This window comes from Syngnathus leptorhynchus, chromosome 20 (assembly GCF_054491065.1).
Source record: "Syngnathus leptorhynchus isolate UIUO chromosome 20, UIUO_Slep, whole genome shotgun sequence".
Taxonomy (NCBI): domain Eukaryota; kingdom Metazoa; phylum Chordata; class Actinopteri; order Syngnathiformes; family Syngnathidae; genus Syngnathus; species Syngnathus leptorhynchus.
The window spans coordinates 3,974,350-3,991,013 of NC_141214.1; positions in this window are offsets into that span (position 1 = coordinate 3,974,350).

Here is a 16,664-nt window from a genome sequence, read left to right on the forward strand (position 1 = left end):
GGTGCAACTTGTGTACACGGTCGAATGTTCCGAGCCTCCATTTGAATTCTGCAAAGCAACACTGGAGCTCTTGTGTAATACATTCCGGATTACTAAGTGCTGTTCCGGAATCTCGTTTCAAGAAATGACAGATGAAGGCCAAACCAAAACACGGATGTCGTTAGCGAACCTTTTCGTAAACAAGTCGAAGCGAAACAATGGCAGAAATAGGACACAAACATATGTTGCCCTGCTGAGAATTAATAATTGAACAGCCTTTTTTTCATTGGAGCAGTTTGCTAATTAAGTCCCCCCCCCCCCCCTAAGTATTTACCTTCAAGATGTATAGAGTACATTTGTCGGCCATGCATATTTGAATAGACATCGACTCTTTGTACGTTTGCCTAAGCAATGCATTTAAATATGTACGTGTAATTCGACACCTCCGAGGACTCTTTTTGGTTATTGATAGGACCGATTTGTCTCGGAAGCGTCTTTAGTCTCTTTGCGAGACGGCGGCTGCGGATAATGAAATATTTAAATATTAATGCCTTCCAACTTGTTTACCTGCTGTAGTGGCTCTCGGACGCTTTCTCATGATTGTTAATTAGCTGCTCTTGTTTTCTTGTTATCTGATTTTTTTTTTTACGAGGTTTTCTTCTTTGGCACCACATGGCCTCCAGCATCTTTGCAGGCAACATTATTCTCCATTGTCCAGTAATCCGAGCTGGACTGTGCAAAAAGGCGCCCTACGTTTTGGAGTCAAAGCACAGCGGGAGTTTAAAATTGCTCATCAATAGCAACATTGGCACAAAAGATCCCCAAAAAAATTTCTCCCACATTATTTTTATCCCCTCCTGATGACACTGCTCACTTAAGATGTCAAAGTAAGAGGAAGATTTTTTATTTATTGATTTATTTTCTTTTATTTGCACTATAGGTCAATGAGAGAATGAGTACAGAAAGCCTCCCGCGTGTTTAATCATTTTTACAAATACAGAACCGCCGAGAACGAGAAACCCAGCTGAGAAATAATGGAAGAGGCCTTTTCAAGATATTTTCAAATCAATTACATAAAAGCGCTGATTGTCTACTAAGTTAGCTTGAGTACCATAACACACTTAATTTCTAAGTGGTGAACAATAAAAAAAAAAAAAAAAACACGCCGTGAAGGTCCAACCTCGAAAGAACACCTGACATTTAAAAAAAACGTGTCAGCGTATAAATAACACTGTCGTGTTTCAGACTTTTAGCTTTGACCTCTGTCGGAAAATGGAGAGAAAAAAAAGCAGCAGTAAATGGAAGCAAATGTGCAGTGACACAACGGCGAGAATCAATGTGACTTTTCCTGGCTAAATGGGAGATAATGGTATCACAATGGAGGCGTGGGGAGCTTGTCGACTCAGCCAGGCCTGATTGATCTGTTACAGCAAGAGTCACTTTGGGAGCCGCACCGTGTCCGGCCACATTAGTCTCACAGATGCATTGCGCTCACAAAGCAAAGTGGATTTATTGTATCCAAGAAAATCCAGCAGATCCTCTTCCATCATGCAAAACTCAAGCTCGTCGTAACGTAGCGCTTCGGCGCCAGCCGCTTGAAGGAATGAATGGACGTGTCAGGCCAAGTAGGCACAGCTGTGTACCTGAACAGAAGGTCACAGAGGCATCTCCATGAATCTCCTCGGCAGGGTTAGCCCGCCGCGCATCGCCGTGATTTATCCACGGCGGCAGAGGCCGGCCGTGAGTGGAGGTCAGATGCATATAGCGCACGTCACGGAGTAGCCTAGCGCCGCCACGTCGTACGGCGCCGAGCGCAAATGTTGTTCCCACCCTCAAGGTCATTAGCGACGCCGTCGGCCTCTTGTTCGTTTATAACCGCGACAAAAAGCTGACAAACTGCGGCCATCCATCTTTGGAAACGCTCGTTGATTTAAATGAGTGCTAAGCACTTACAGAGGACAAGTTGTGGCTGAGGTGACTCCGTGATGAGGAATCAGCTCGTGTTATTCTAACCGGAATTCCCGTCAAGCCGTTGTGCTGGACCTGTTTTGGGGCTAAGAAAAGGACAAATTAAATAAAACAAGACAGATAAACCTCCCGTGACGCACAGGGGTCAGCGTGCAGGCGGGAATAAATCAGAGCTCCAGTCGAGCTGATGAGGTGTATTTCACAGGAAAGAAGTAGCCTACTCACACGGCGGCGCCCGGAGGTCATTAATCTCCAGGAGACAAGCCCTCTGTCCTGGACCTGGTACCTGGCCCAATCCGCCGGCCCACAAGACTAATGGTCTTATCAGTTGTCAGGTGGGTTTTTACTCGCGGGCAGAATCCAGTTCAGGATGAAGGAATCCCAAATTTGGGATCACAATTTTGGGATTCATCTGAAGTCTCCTTGAGTAAGGGGTAAAAGTCGAAATGATAAATGGTGGTATTTAAATCGTATTGGCTTCGACTCCTTGAGTTTAATCTCTTGGATGCTTGACTTTGAGTCAAGCTAAATATGATCGAATCAAATCAAACAGGCCGAGTAAATAAGAATTATCCCCTCATGCCGGAGGTTAGAACAAACCCAGGCGGGCGTGAGGAACTTCCAAAAAACCCGACGCGGCTAAATGGAACATTTGCTTTCATCAAATACGTGGGAGAGAAGAGTTGCGCTGGAATGAGAATGGAATGCCGTGCCAAGACACAGCTGCGTCCAAGATGAAGTGGCGAGGCAGGTGATGAAGACTGGCAAGCCATTCTCCGCAAAGAATCCAGCTTGGCAGCCCATACGCCAAGGCACTGCGGGAAGCCGCAGCTTTTAGGTGTGTTCTGTTCTCCGGCGTCCGTGCCAGATGCCAGAAGAGCTTTCCGCCTTCAACCGGCTGAAGACCAAGATAATCCGCCCGAGCGCAATGAGCTGACAAGTTCTTGTTTGCTAATTTCTTAGCAACACTGCATACTTTGTGCAAATACCGCTTGTTCAGTGAAGTGTTGGGAAAGTGAATCCACAAAAGAATGAACATTTTATTTTGTCGCTTGGCACCAGCCAGGCAATTTGGCTTGGCTCGGCAGCAAGGACTGCAGAGTTAGTTAACCGTGCAGTGGGCTTACAATGCACACTAAAGTTGGCTAATTGAAGTCCAGTGAAACTTGAGCTACTTTATAGTTGCGGGGGGAAAAAAAAACAAAAAAAGCCTTTGCTGCTTTTACTGATAACGTGGTGGCTCACACGGCGTAGAATCAATTCCCATTCAAGAACCGGCGATGTGTGTTCAATTTTTCTGTGACAGTGAAGGCATCATGACATTGTGCAGAGATGAACATGTAGACAAAGACGCTTATTTGATAGAGACATTTTAATTCATGGGTGTCATCAAATGTTGCCTTTCACCAAAATAATGTCGCAATAAAAACTGTAATCGTTCCCTGGAGTCATTGAGGATGATGCCGATGCTAGAAATAAAAACAAAAATGACAGATATGATCCCTTTTTTTTTTTTTTCTAGCATTTTAATCAGAAGCAGCTTGTCTGTAGAATCATATTTAGTGACTATACGAGCATTGGATAAGTTCAAATATTGACGCGCAGAAACTTTTAAAGCGAGACGCCATTAACTGGATGGAAGAATAGAATCGTCATCCTTGAAACCCTCCTGTCGTAAAAGAAAAAAAAGAAATAATATCAATCGTAAATCCCGCAACTGCCCTCCACATATTCAAGACAGCCCCGCTCCTGTCAGTCTTCTTCCAAAAGGCCAAGCAGGATCTAAAGGTTAGAGAAGCGGGATTGGCGCTTTGATCCCCAGAACTGGCGAGAAATATATTGACTCATAACTGAAATGGGGAGGTGGAGGGGAGAGGCGTATTGACGTCTTGTCGTGGAGAAAATATCTGTTAATAATTGGATTGGAATAAAAAATAAAAAATAAATCAATAATGCACAATATAAACCTCTCTACCAGATTTTATTTGCAGATTCTCAAATATATTAAATTCTATTTTATTTATTGTTTCTTTTTTTTTTTTAGTTGATTTAATTTAAATGTTATTTAACTGAGTGGAAATTAGAACAACATCCCAATATTGCCTCCCACTCCGCTGGGTGTCGCAAACGAAAAGGCGTCGCCCGGCATGTCATCATTTAACATATTTTTCATTTCTTTCACCTTTAGCGCTGCTCGATACGTCTGACAGCTGACCTTTTAGTGCGAGAGAAAGAGAAAGGCCTGAAACTGTAAGCACCCACTCAACCGCTCGCACTGAAGCACACGCGGGCCAAGCGTGCATTCATCTCAGGTCATCGGCGAAAAGTGCTTGGAAAAGAAAAAAAACAAACTGAAGGAAAAAGTTTTCTGATGGTCTTTGAAAGGAAAAAAAAAAAAAAAGGACCATCTTAGATTGTTCTTAACATTTATACATAAAAAATAATCTGCAGTTAAGCAACTTCCTAACCTTGGCAAGCTCCGTCCTTTTCACCACCCTCATGTTGCTTTTCTTGCCAAATTCAAATGAAACGGATCTTTGAAAGTCAGCCAAGTAAACAAAGAGGAATATTTGCATCACCTAGCGCACACACACAAAAACACCCGCCCCCCCCCCCTTCTAAAAATCCTGCAGAGGAGAACATTAAGTCGTACAAACACCTTGAGTGTCAGCCTTGGCGGTGGAAGGCGGAAAGATGGATGGTCTTTAACCTTGGACGCTCAGGCACTGATAAATGACCGCCTCATTTTTCTCGCACACACACACACACGTGCACCTTTGCAAAAATACACGCATCAATTTCCACATACAGTATACGGACTCGCAAGGACACACACACTGAGCGTACTTATACACACACCAGCCACTCCTCTGTTGCCACGGGATACCCCCAACCAATTCTTTTACAGTAGGTCAAAGCACATGAATGGATGGCGCATTGTTATTCAAATGATTAGAAACACATGTTTTAAGGGGCTGGCATTTCTCTGTCGCCATCTACTGGGATCTGTTTGTCATGACGGCGCTTTATAAACCACAAGAGATGGGATTCCGGTCGATCAATACAAACGTGAGTGATTTCAACTCTTATTTTTTTTTTTTATTGCAATGTCCAACACGAGGTTATGGGAAATCATTGCAGGAATATAATTGTGCAGGTGTCCCTAATGTTGTGGCCAGCGGAGTGTAAATTGACATAATGCTTTTAGTCACCGTGGTGTGTATTTACAGCCCAGTGTGTTCAAGTACTGTATAACACACACACACACACACACACACACACTTGCCAACACCACACAGCCGGCGGCCTCGCTATGCTTAGTTAGCATAATGACACATCGGAGAGCCATCAACTGTCCGCAAAGATAAACACTAGTGACTGGAGGCTCCATTACTCGCAGTCATGCCTGGAGGAACACATTGTAGATGCTCCATCATTAAACCAGCCATATTAAGATGGAGGGAGGGGGGGAGGGGGGTCGTCAAGTGAAAACATCCTCGCCGGATGATGTCATTTGCTCGTAGTGCATCGGAGGCCAGGCCATATTAATAGGGACGATCTTGTTTACAATTCTGGATGAAGAAGAGTGTGGGGTGGACTCACTTGCAACTAGTTAGTTTAGGTAGTCGGTTCCCTATAAAAGGTTTGATCTCAGTCTGTCGATTCGACAGAATTCAGCAGCATCAGTTCATCGAGTTTACTGATGACGGCACGGCGGACAGTTTAATGACATCCATTTGATTAAAAATGAGTTTTATTGAGCGTAATCACTTTGAAATATTCCCCATCAAAATTCGCAACGCAGTAGTGTGTGCGGCTCTGACGATATTTTCCAGTTAATCGGGTCGACGGGCTTCTTTTTTCGATATCCGTTTGAGGGCTCATTTGATATTCTGTTGTCGACCAGCGCAGAGGAACCGGCAAAAGTCGTCTCGTAACGTAACGTGACGTATTGTCAGAGCGGCGGCGATGCGCTTACGACGCTCGTAATTCTATTTCACACTCAACCCCTCACAAATGTATGACCTTTATTCTAACAAGCCATTCTTGCCAATTGGACCTCAGAGTCCGCCCTCGCGTTGGCATACAAAAACTCTGCAGCCGTTGGCCCCTCTAAATGACTGTCGTGAGTCACGGCGTACATTTAAATGTTAAATACCAAGATGGAGGTCACGAGCCATTTGCCAACACATTAGTGCCAAATGGTTCTTTTCTTAATGACCCCGCCGGTTGCTTTCTATTCTCTCCGGGGCAAGTTCTTGAGCGATGAATTCTACGACGGACTGGAAATGATTCACTCGAACTGAGACTCGGAGAAGCGTATTCCGGAATTCCCTCCTTGAAGTCGTACCTGTTCCTGCTGTAATTGGCTTCTGCCTTTCTCACTCGGGACCTTTTTAACGGCGGCTTCGGCGGCGCACTTTGAAGTCGCTGACACCTGCTGTCAGAAAAGTTACCAAATGATGTTCGTACTGTCGAACTGAAATCCGAAATTGAGCTTGTATCGTTTGTGATGACTTTGCACGTCTGCCGCCGGCAGGCTTGGAAGGTTTCGGGGAAAGTAAAAAAAAAAAAAAAGGTCAGCGGGAGTCCAAGTTGAATTCTCGAGCTAGTCGTTTACGATTCTATATGCAGTAACTGTGGAGTAGTAAAGTCAAAGTACGGCGTTAACGGATTGTGCCTTTGCTGAGTTCTGCTCATATGGAAGCCCCTTCCCTCCCTGTGCAGGAGAAAAAGTGAAAACCATCCTGCTTTTGGAAATCAAACCCCGCAGCCCCACGTGTCCTTATCAACTCCAATCTTCCCTCTCACCGAATTTACTTTGAATCGGCAACTCGGTGAAATTCTCCAAGGAGTCCGGGCGGGATGTTTTAAATTCATAAAGAGAAACTCTCGGTGCGACTCCCTTTGGGTGTTGCTGAGCAACGCGAGGAGACGACTGTGAGCAAATGTCATCGTAATGATGAGACCTTAAAACAGATTTGGAAAGAAACCACGGCAATCAAGTCTGACTCGGTGAACTTTATTTTTTTTTTACCGCCCTCCGATTCATTCCGTTACTTCAGAAAGTGCAAAACAAAATGTCTGTTTTGTTTGTTTGTCAAACTCCAATGGATATTGCATTTCCCGCCGCTCAAGTCAAAAACGTTCCGATTCCGACGACGAACGTCTACCGTATCCTGGAAATATCTGCTGTCTGGTTTTATGGATTCCGAGCGTGCGCTTTTAATATCCCCATGTCACTCAGCTTTAGCGATAGTGACTATTTGAGGATTAACACCTTCTGACAACGGCAAACATTGCGCTTCCTCAGACGATCCCGTTCGGAATACCGAGCAGCTTTTGTTCGGGGGGATGTGTAGAGAGGCCGTTCCGCCCGCTTAGGCAAAGTCGGCTGTCTAGTAAAACGTAGAATGTCAAAACCGCGCTAACGTCGTCATCTTCATCATCCACCTGTCTTGACTTCCAATTTGATCCAGCCAGTCCCAGTCCAGATTAGGGCAGTGTCAGAGCAGGATTACTTCGGTAATTCATGTAATGCTGTTTCGCCACGGTTAATTTCCCCGCGGGTAAATCGAGTTAAGGCGTCGGTACGAGTTCCTCAAACTGCAGTCTATCATTTTCTCCTTTCGCAGGGTTTCTGGGATGCGATACATAAAATGTCTCCGAGATTGAAATACTGATTAGTCGCGAGTCGAGAGTTACCCGGTTGTGGTCAGGAGGCCCGAGAAAGACGCGGAAAATCCCTGGTAATTACCCCTCCCTGTGGAAATTAAGCCTGACCTTTTCTGAGCAAGCTGTGTCGCTAATAGATTTCACGGAAAGGGATAACTCACTCACTTCCAAGTCACATCAGCACGATTGCGGCTGCAGATATTTTTCCCAAAAACATCCCGCAACAAACTTTTAGCAGGTCGCCTCATACGTTCTCATTTCTCAATACGCAGCTATTGTATTTTTTAATTAGACGTGGCAAAGTGTCCCGGGCGCAATCGAACGAAAATGAATAGTTAAATGTGAAGATGGGAAAAAAAACAAAAAAACAAGCAGATAGGGTTATTAATCTCAATAAACGTAGCGTGTGAAAGTGGCGTAACCGCGCCGACCTGGCAAAAGGTTTACAGAGTAGTCTTGCCCCAGGCGCCCATAATTCTCCGCTGATTACACTGAAGGCGCTTTAATGGAAGGCCCAATAACCCGGGCGGCACCACACACACATGGAAAGCGAGGCTGTCAGATAGAGACAGAAAAAAAGGACAGAGAGATTAAATTCTGCAGAGTTTTTTTTTTTTCCTGCGAGATTGCTTCTTAACATCCTCGACTCCCTCCGCGTGCCCTATTAGTTCGGCCAATGAGAGGAAAGACGCTGGAGAGACGACCAAATTTTCCACATACGTCCAGAAAGGAAGAAAAAAAAACCCACTATTGAGGAGAGATAGTTAGCAAGGTTATTAATCCATTAATCCTTGTTTGACATTTGCCGATGCATCACGGCCGATTGCTTTGAGGTTCTTTGAGCAGAGAGAGAGAGAGAAAGATTTTCTTCTGCAAGTGTAAGAATACACACAGCGGCTGGTGTGTCTAAACTTTTTATTGTGATGTGTGTATCGGTCGTTAGATTAAAAACATCATCGGCTAGTCACTTTTTGAATATTTATGTTCACAGGTACGCACACATATGTACCTTGTGTACTCTCCGTATTATCCATTAATATTTTACCCCGCAGAGCACTCGTATAAATATTTAAAAAGACAACTGTACTCGCAGTGTTTTCCTTTTCCTGTCCACGTCGACTCTCCGCATTTGCTCGACATGCCCCCCCCCCCCTCCATCCCCCGAGCAAACGTGATTTGTTTGTCACGGCCTGCTGCAAAGTAATGACGCATAAACACGAGATGCCGTAAAAAAAACAAAGCACAATAAATAAGGCAACCTTTTGAATAAGGTCAAAGCGAGCCGGCGAGTCACCGAGGGCCACGTTACTTCTTTTGGCGCCCCTCGTCTCTTGTCCTTCAATTTGACCTCGTCTTGTTAGACGGATAAAATCATCACCGTCGTCGGTGACTCGTCTCAGAAATAGAAAATTGAAAGCGGCGCTGTAATCCTCCTCGCGATATTGGATGCCCGACTTGAGCCGGCGGTCAAGCTCATGACTGAAATCTCTGAACTCATAATCTCGCTCCAGGCTCTTGCGCAATATGAGGAGTATTTTTTGAATCATCATTGAGATTTAATAATACTCTAATTGATCCCATCCAATTTATATTCATAAGTGATGGCATTTAGTCGGTCCCCTGAGGTGCGTCTTTACGTGCATTTTTTTTTTTTCGTTTGTTTATTTGACTTACTTGGAGTCGATGGAATCTTTGCACCACTGGGCTCGGGCTTGCTTTTGATCCGTAGCATTCAAAAACAGCTCCCATGCATTATGTAGAGCTTGTTTGGTGTGTAAACGATGTTTAAGAAAGCAAATAATTGCTCTGTCAGTCTCACACTTCATCATTTATTCATAGTATAGCCACAAATGAGGGAGGCTTTTGATTTATTAACCACCTCGACAGGCCTAATTAGGGAACTTTCTGGAATTGCTGCAAAATAGAAAAAGAGTTTTGACGCTTGGTATTTTCACCGCGGCTCATTTGCCACCCAACGCCGAACGCTCACGTCAGTTTGTCGACGAGTCAACATCGAGTCTCGACGCCAATTAGTTCCAATTAGAATCAGGCTGTCTCGCGTTCGTCTTTATTTGTCGGTCGGAGATTGGACGAGGAAAAATGACAAGTCGGGTAAAGGAGGGAAAAACGTTTCCGGGTGATCTGCGTTTGTCCGTGGCGTGTCGCAGGCGATTACTCGTCTCTGGCGCAATTGCTCGCAGGAAGTTGCTTTTGCTTCAAAGTGAATACATAAATCACAAGCTATTTGTTCGACTCGCATGACGGGCCGTGAAGCCGAGCAGATCCCGTCTCGCTTTCCGCTCGTGTAGCTGCAAACACGCCCAGCTTTGACCTTGGCCGCCGTTCCTTTCACCGAATGACGAAACGGCACACAAAACAATAACAACCGATAAAGCGTCAAAGGTTGAGCGTTTATTTTTTACTCCAAAAGGCGCCGTTTGCCATAATGCGCCCAAATCTTTCATCCGACGCCATCATTAGGCCGCAGCGGGGAGCTTTGCAGATGAAAACCTTCCAGAAGATAATTCACGCTGTGTCGGAAGAGTTTTTCTGTCTTTCTCGGTCACAAAAATAAGCATCGAGAATTTCTCGATGAATCTGTTTTTTTGTTTTGTTTGTTTTTTTCAATAATCTGAGCAAGAAACACAATAGCATCAAGGATGAGTATCTTTTTTTTTTGTTAGCACAGATTGATTGAGCAGTTTGCCATGATGCACCCCCAACCTGTCATCATTCCGCATCATTAGACCACAGCGGGGAGTTTTCGTTCTAACAAGAAGAGACGTCGCTCTTGTAAATACACAAAGACAATGTCAGACTTGTGTCGACAGATTTTTTTTGGTTTTTCTTCCCCCCGTTGTTGTTTGGGAAAGGAAAAATCAGTTAAAAAGTTTGGCGTGGGCAAAGGCTTCCTGTCGTTTGTGTAACTTGTAGCGCTTTTGTTTGCTGACAAGGCGTGTTGATGGAGGCCAAGGCTCTGTGATTGTATTGACAAGCCCGAGGCGTCAATCAAGAGTTGCTTTTGTGCAGCGAGACAAACACCTGCCACGAGGCAGTTGAGGCGGATGAGAAGAAGCCGTGACAGACGGAAAAGCAACGTAAGGATTAAAAATAAAATAAATCTGCATCTCAGTCGGAGGGATTTTTCTGGAGCGGCTAATTAATTTTTTGGAGTAGAACGCAACAAGCGTCGTCACAAAAACAAATACGATGGTTCCTCTGGCAGATCGCGCCCTTCGACGATCCGAGCTCGTCTGAGCGATGACGTGATTAATCAAGCAGAGGCAGGCCCTAATGATTGCGACCCCGTCGCCATGTTTTACGCCGCTAATGAACAATTCATTTGGGCACGTTTACGACGACAATTGAGTAATCTTCCCCTTGAGTTGAGACGCAAAGTGAGCCATTGTAATCTTATCTTGCCTGTGTGTGTATTGTTACGACCACACCGTCCAAAATGTGTTCAAAACATTCTGTTCGACTTCAAGTCGACCAAACTGAGGGCTTAAATGAGTTGAATCTTTACGGTTGTCATGGCAACCGCTTACTGTAGTGCAGCAGAGGATTCTTTTCTGTGCAGACAATGCAAGGTACACACGTCGCATAAGTTTCAAAGTCAACGAGTGCAGACAAAGATGTTTTTTGACGTTGATTCCGGCCAAGAAAATGGTTTTTTTTTTTCAGATATTCATTTTTTGTGCAGACATGTGGTCTTGTTTTTCCCAATCTTTTTCATCCCGCCGACCTCTTGAAGGGGTTGCAGAGAGCGCTGTGAAGCGTGTGAGTGATGAGGGAGCTAAGTGGCAGAGATGCTTCGGAAGTGGTCACTCGGCGGTGGGCCGACGCTGCGTTTGTTGCCGAGGGGGGGGGACTCGAGAAAGTGTGGGCGGGAAGAAGAGAAAGCAAAGGTGACAGATGTCAACAAACGACGACGAGCGTGATGATCGCCTTGAGCGTCAGAGGCGTAACATCAAGTGGTTCTTCCACTTCAAGCGTCTTTTAATTTCATCCAAGCAAGCAAAACTTCTTTTTTTTTCGCACCTGTGCTGAAAAATTAGAACAATCAGGAAGTTCAGATGAGCTACGTTCCGATTGTGCTGAGTCGGGATAATCGTTATCGGACTCCAATTAATCACCGGGAAACCACCAAAGAAGAGAATTTTCTTCTCTTTCGCTTGCTCAGCGAGAAATGAAATATTTTTATGGAGTAATTTATCAAGTTATATACATGGGCCACATTATAGCTTTATATTGCAGTTTCATCTTAAGGACAGGATACGCACGTGTGTAACGTCGATAGCCAGGAACCCGCTCGTAAAGCGCTGACACGTCATAAGGGAGGCGTCGAAACCTGGTTGACGGCAACAGACTTTCATTATCTTTGAGTCGTAATCCTCTTTTTGTCCATCGATTACGGATGTCACGCACTATACGGAATGTCAAAGCATCCGGAGCAAATGTCAGCTCGAGCCGTTATTTGTCATCCTCTGGCGCAAAACACGCCGGAAATTTCATTTTCCTCCCCACAATAAATGTATGCGCACGTGGTGTAATATGTCTGGAAATGGTCATTTTCCGCAGCCGTAGCGCGAGTCATTTGTCTCCTTTACATTTTTCTGTCTCGGGTGGAAGGAGGAGCACAATGCGGGAGATTAAAAGCTGATGGAGGGCATTTGAGTGAAACCTTTATCTTGGTTTTTTTTTGTATGTCAGGGAGGAGCTTTAATGCTAACATAGTAGTTTTTGCCAATCGTTTGTACCAGTGTACCAGAATGAAGACAATTGAGGGACCTTTGACCTCTCTGCTGAATCCTGGCACCGAATACGACTCACGATGAAAGTTGACAGCGGCCTAAGGGAAAGCGTTCGAGGCGACATCTTCTCGTATCGACGAATAAAGCAGGCGTAGTTTACGAGTTTTTATTCCCCTTGTGGACGGCGCGCCGCTCATGTGCTTTATGGCTTGACTATGAAATTATACTCGGGCTGTTAGACGCCGCGTGTTGCTTGTACATCTTGCTGACATCACGGGATGGGAAGATTCTTTGGTTCCTTACCGCTGAAAGCAAAATGGGAAATCACAACAATATAAAAATGTATCCAGATTTTTTTGTGCGTTCGTTTTAAATCTTCCAGCACCCCATACAAAAAAAAAAAAAAAAGGGTCGGGCGCATCAGCACAGGTTGGAAATACGGAGTGGACGTCGGTTAAAAGGAGCATCAGCGTGCGGCGAGCCCCCGGGCGGACGCAAACGCGATGGGATCGCAATAGCCACGGAATGCCCGGCGGTGCCTCGGAATACCGACGACTTTCCACACTTTTACACACACGCGTGCACCGGCGGGCATTTTGTATTCACAACAAAACAAGTTGCCATTTTTGGGCTGCATGTTCACAATGTCCACACACGCACGTTGACGGATGGCTTGTGATGGCTCTCTCGGCAACACTTTGCACGCCGACGAGTCACGAGGGTCAGGGCAGAGCCCCGAGAATCATCTGCTCTTCTGGAGTCCTTTAACTCTTATTGACAAGCTCACGAAAAACCTAGTGGAAACATTGTTACTGTACTTCTGTTGGAGTGGAGTCTTTATGTTGCTTCTAAATTGCCCTTTGAGTATGATAATGATTCAGCTGCATACAATTTAGTAGGGAGGGAGGAGAGCATTAATGTGAAGTGCTGCCTAGCAGGCAAGCAGCCTTTTCGAACACTAACAACACACACACGCGTGTGCACGGCGGCGCTCACGCACATTCACCGACAGCCTCATTCATGCAAATTACCGTTCAGACTTGTCAAGTTGACAGTTCTCACCATGCTTTGGCGAAATGAGCTTAAGTGGATGAGGAACCAAACAGAGAGGATGGGAGGGTGTTTCTTTTGTATCTCGTAAGAGGTTTTGGAACACGCGCGCGCACAAAGTATCAATGGAATCGAAAATAATACAATAAATGAAAAAAAACAGTAACGTTCTGACAATAGAAATGATTGGGAAAAAAAAATCAAGTGCCTTTATTTTAAAACCTTGGACTTTAAGAGCTTTGCTGAACCTATGACGTAATATCCGCAACGAGCTACTTTAAAAATAAAATAAAGCAGCCTTCACTTTGTATTAGCTGAAAACATCTGCTTGAAGAGTGTTCAGGACACATTTCATGGACACAAGTGAAGCCGAACGATTATGCAAATCAGACGCTTGTCGCCCGTATTAGTATGGAGGAAACCGGTGTGGCTTGAAACATACGCACACACCGTTCCTCCAAAGGGACGGGATAATTGGCTGCTGAGCGAGAGCCCCTTTTGGCTCCTCATTAGCGACTATGGACAGCCAGTGTGTGAACGAATGTTTGTTATTCAATCAAAATGGCTGTCACACCACAATGGTTAGCATGCTTGATCATCCTAGTTGATATTTTCCATCAAAAGTGCCTTGTAATTGTTGTATTTTTATGCCACTAAAATTCTTTGCAAGAATATTTATCTTTAATGTGGTTTCGGCCGCACAAAGAACATTCCAGTCTAATAATAATCATGATATTGCATCCTGTGGAAATTTTTAAAATCCCAAAAGAATCAAGGAGGTTGATTATCATTTGGACACAGCCTTGAAAAGAGTTTAAAATGCAAACTGAGCGTTCAGCTTTGAGACAAACATTTTTATTTTTCAAAAACCCCAGTAGGGTGAAAGGCTTTGTTGATGAAATGGTGAATAAACGATGTCAAGGTCTGCTCATTAATTCAGTCGGCTCGTGGCAAAGAATTGCCGTTGTTTCTTGGGGTGCCATTGGCCCTGACCTTTCCATTTTGCAATTGTGTCCTGACTTGAATTGGAATGAATGTACAAGGACTAATATTGTATTGCTAACAATTAGCTTTTATTCATTTTCTGACATTTTTATAGAAGGAAATTTTGATTTTTGGAAAATCAGTCATAGTAGAGAATGATATAATTCAGAAATAATACGATGACCTCGGCAAAAAAATGTTTGCGTCGTCGACAGAGTAGAAGTCTTTAAAGTCGGACGAGAATGGAATGAAGACACGGAGGGAGATTATCTCGTTTTAAGGCCGTAGCAGCGATCCAGACACGGCGAGGGAGGATTACGGCGGGCTTTTGGTTGTATCTCCTGAGAAAGCTTTTCAAAGTAGCTGTTATACAAAACATGGAGCAATATCAAGGAGTCTTTTGTAAAAGTCTTAGCAGCCCACCCTCGTCGGCGTTTTCTTTGTGCGTCTCACCTCGGCGGCTCGCTGAGGGACGCCAGCCGTCAGGGTTGCTTGTTAGTGTCTGCAAAAAAACAAAAAAAAAAGATGTCGCTCAGAAAATGACAGTAGACGTGAAACAATCCTTCCATTTTTTTTAATTTTTTTTTAAATGGAGGTTTTATCAGCTTTAAATACATGGTGGTAAATATAGATTTGGAATGACTTTCCGGCAGTGAGGAACCAAAGCCCATTACGGAGAGCACATATTAAACTTTTAATAATTCATATTTGAAGATGACATTTTTAATGATTAGTCGAAGCGGTAGAACATTCGCTCCAATAGTTATCCTCCACTTTGCTGATTGTGCAAACAGGTATTTTAAAACTCCTCTCTACTTTTTACAGTGTGAAACAATTCATCCAAAAATCTATTTCACCATAACCACAAAATTTGTAATTAATATCATGCGCATCTCTAAAACTGTCAGGTGAAAAAAAAAAAAAAAAAACTCAACTGGCTTTCTGGCATTATAATGTAATCATTTGCTGTGTTTTTGTGGGCGGCTCACCTACGACGACGCCTTGGGCACATAAATCTAAAGCTGGTGTTGTATGCAATCCAAAAAAGATGCTATTTGCATGCAGATTGAAAAGACCGGGCTCTGATCTGATAGAATAAAGCTAGCGTAGCAGACCAGACATACATAAATTGATACGATATAACCCCCCCACCACCACCATCTTTATTCTTCGTGCTAAAATAGTTAAAGACTGTGTTCTAAAATGATCCTTAATCAAAAGCGTCATTCCGAGGGTGTTATTTTTCAATGTCCTTCAAGTGTCATTAAAAAATAATGATGACACTGAGAACATGTACTCTCCCTTGCATAATAACACTCATCTTGTGATCCTCTGAGGAAATTGTCAACTCCACTCGGGAATGTTGCCAGCGAGGGAATTTCAGGGTATATGTCACCTTGACTGAAGGAGCTAAAAATCAAATCAAAGGAGACTCAGAAAGGTGCCCTGTGGAACACCTTTTCTTCCTTTGTATTAAATGACATCCCCCGTAAGGGCTTAGGCAAACCCGAGAAGGCAACTAATGAAGGTGATTTGTTTGTATCTCCTCTTCCTTCCCTCGATCTTGTTTTTGTTTATCGAGCAATGAATGTTCTCCTTGTTTGCGGTGAAGGAAGGCTATGGAATGTTACAATTAGCGCGCGGGATAGCGGTGACCCCTTGTCTGCCGCCCGTAGCTCAACTGTGAATTTTTTTGGGGTGTTTTTGTTTTTCTTCTTCACTCTCACATCTGCGTCCTTGCTTTCATTCCTTCACCAGCTTAATGATCAGCATCCCGTGAAGCAGACTCGCTGTCTGTCTGTCTGCTTTTCATTCCTCATCTCAAGCATCCAAAGACCTTTTTTTTTTTTTTTCTTTAAAGTGCAGGCGATTAAAGAGCATAAACAGAAAATACAGAGTTCGGTTTTGAGCAAGTATCTGCGAAATCTGTTGGACTTGAGAGGGAATATTCGATCAAACGCTTCGGTATCTTTAATTAAAAAAAAGAGAAGCCATTATAGCTTCTGGCAAGTAAGGAAGCCGTTGAAGAAATAAAACAATAATGCAGTTCAGTGTGGTGATTGTCTATGACTCAATCTCACGTTGCACCTTAAGAAAACAACTTAATAGCCAAGACGGGGGAGTGCTTTTCCGTACGCTTCTTTAAATCAGCAATCTGAGCACATCTTAATAATTGATGTTTAGTAAGGCACGGCTCACCCGAGGAAGCCAAAGAGCCCTAATGAAGCGGAATGCATAGCAATAGAACAGCAA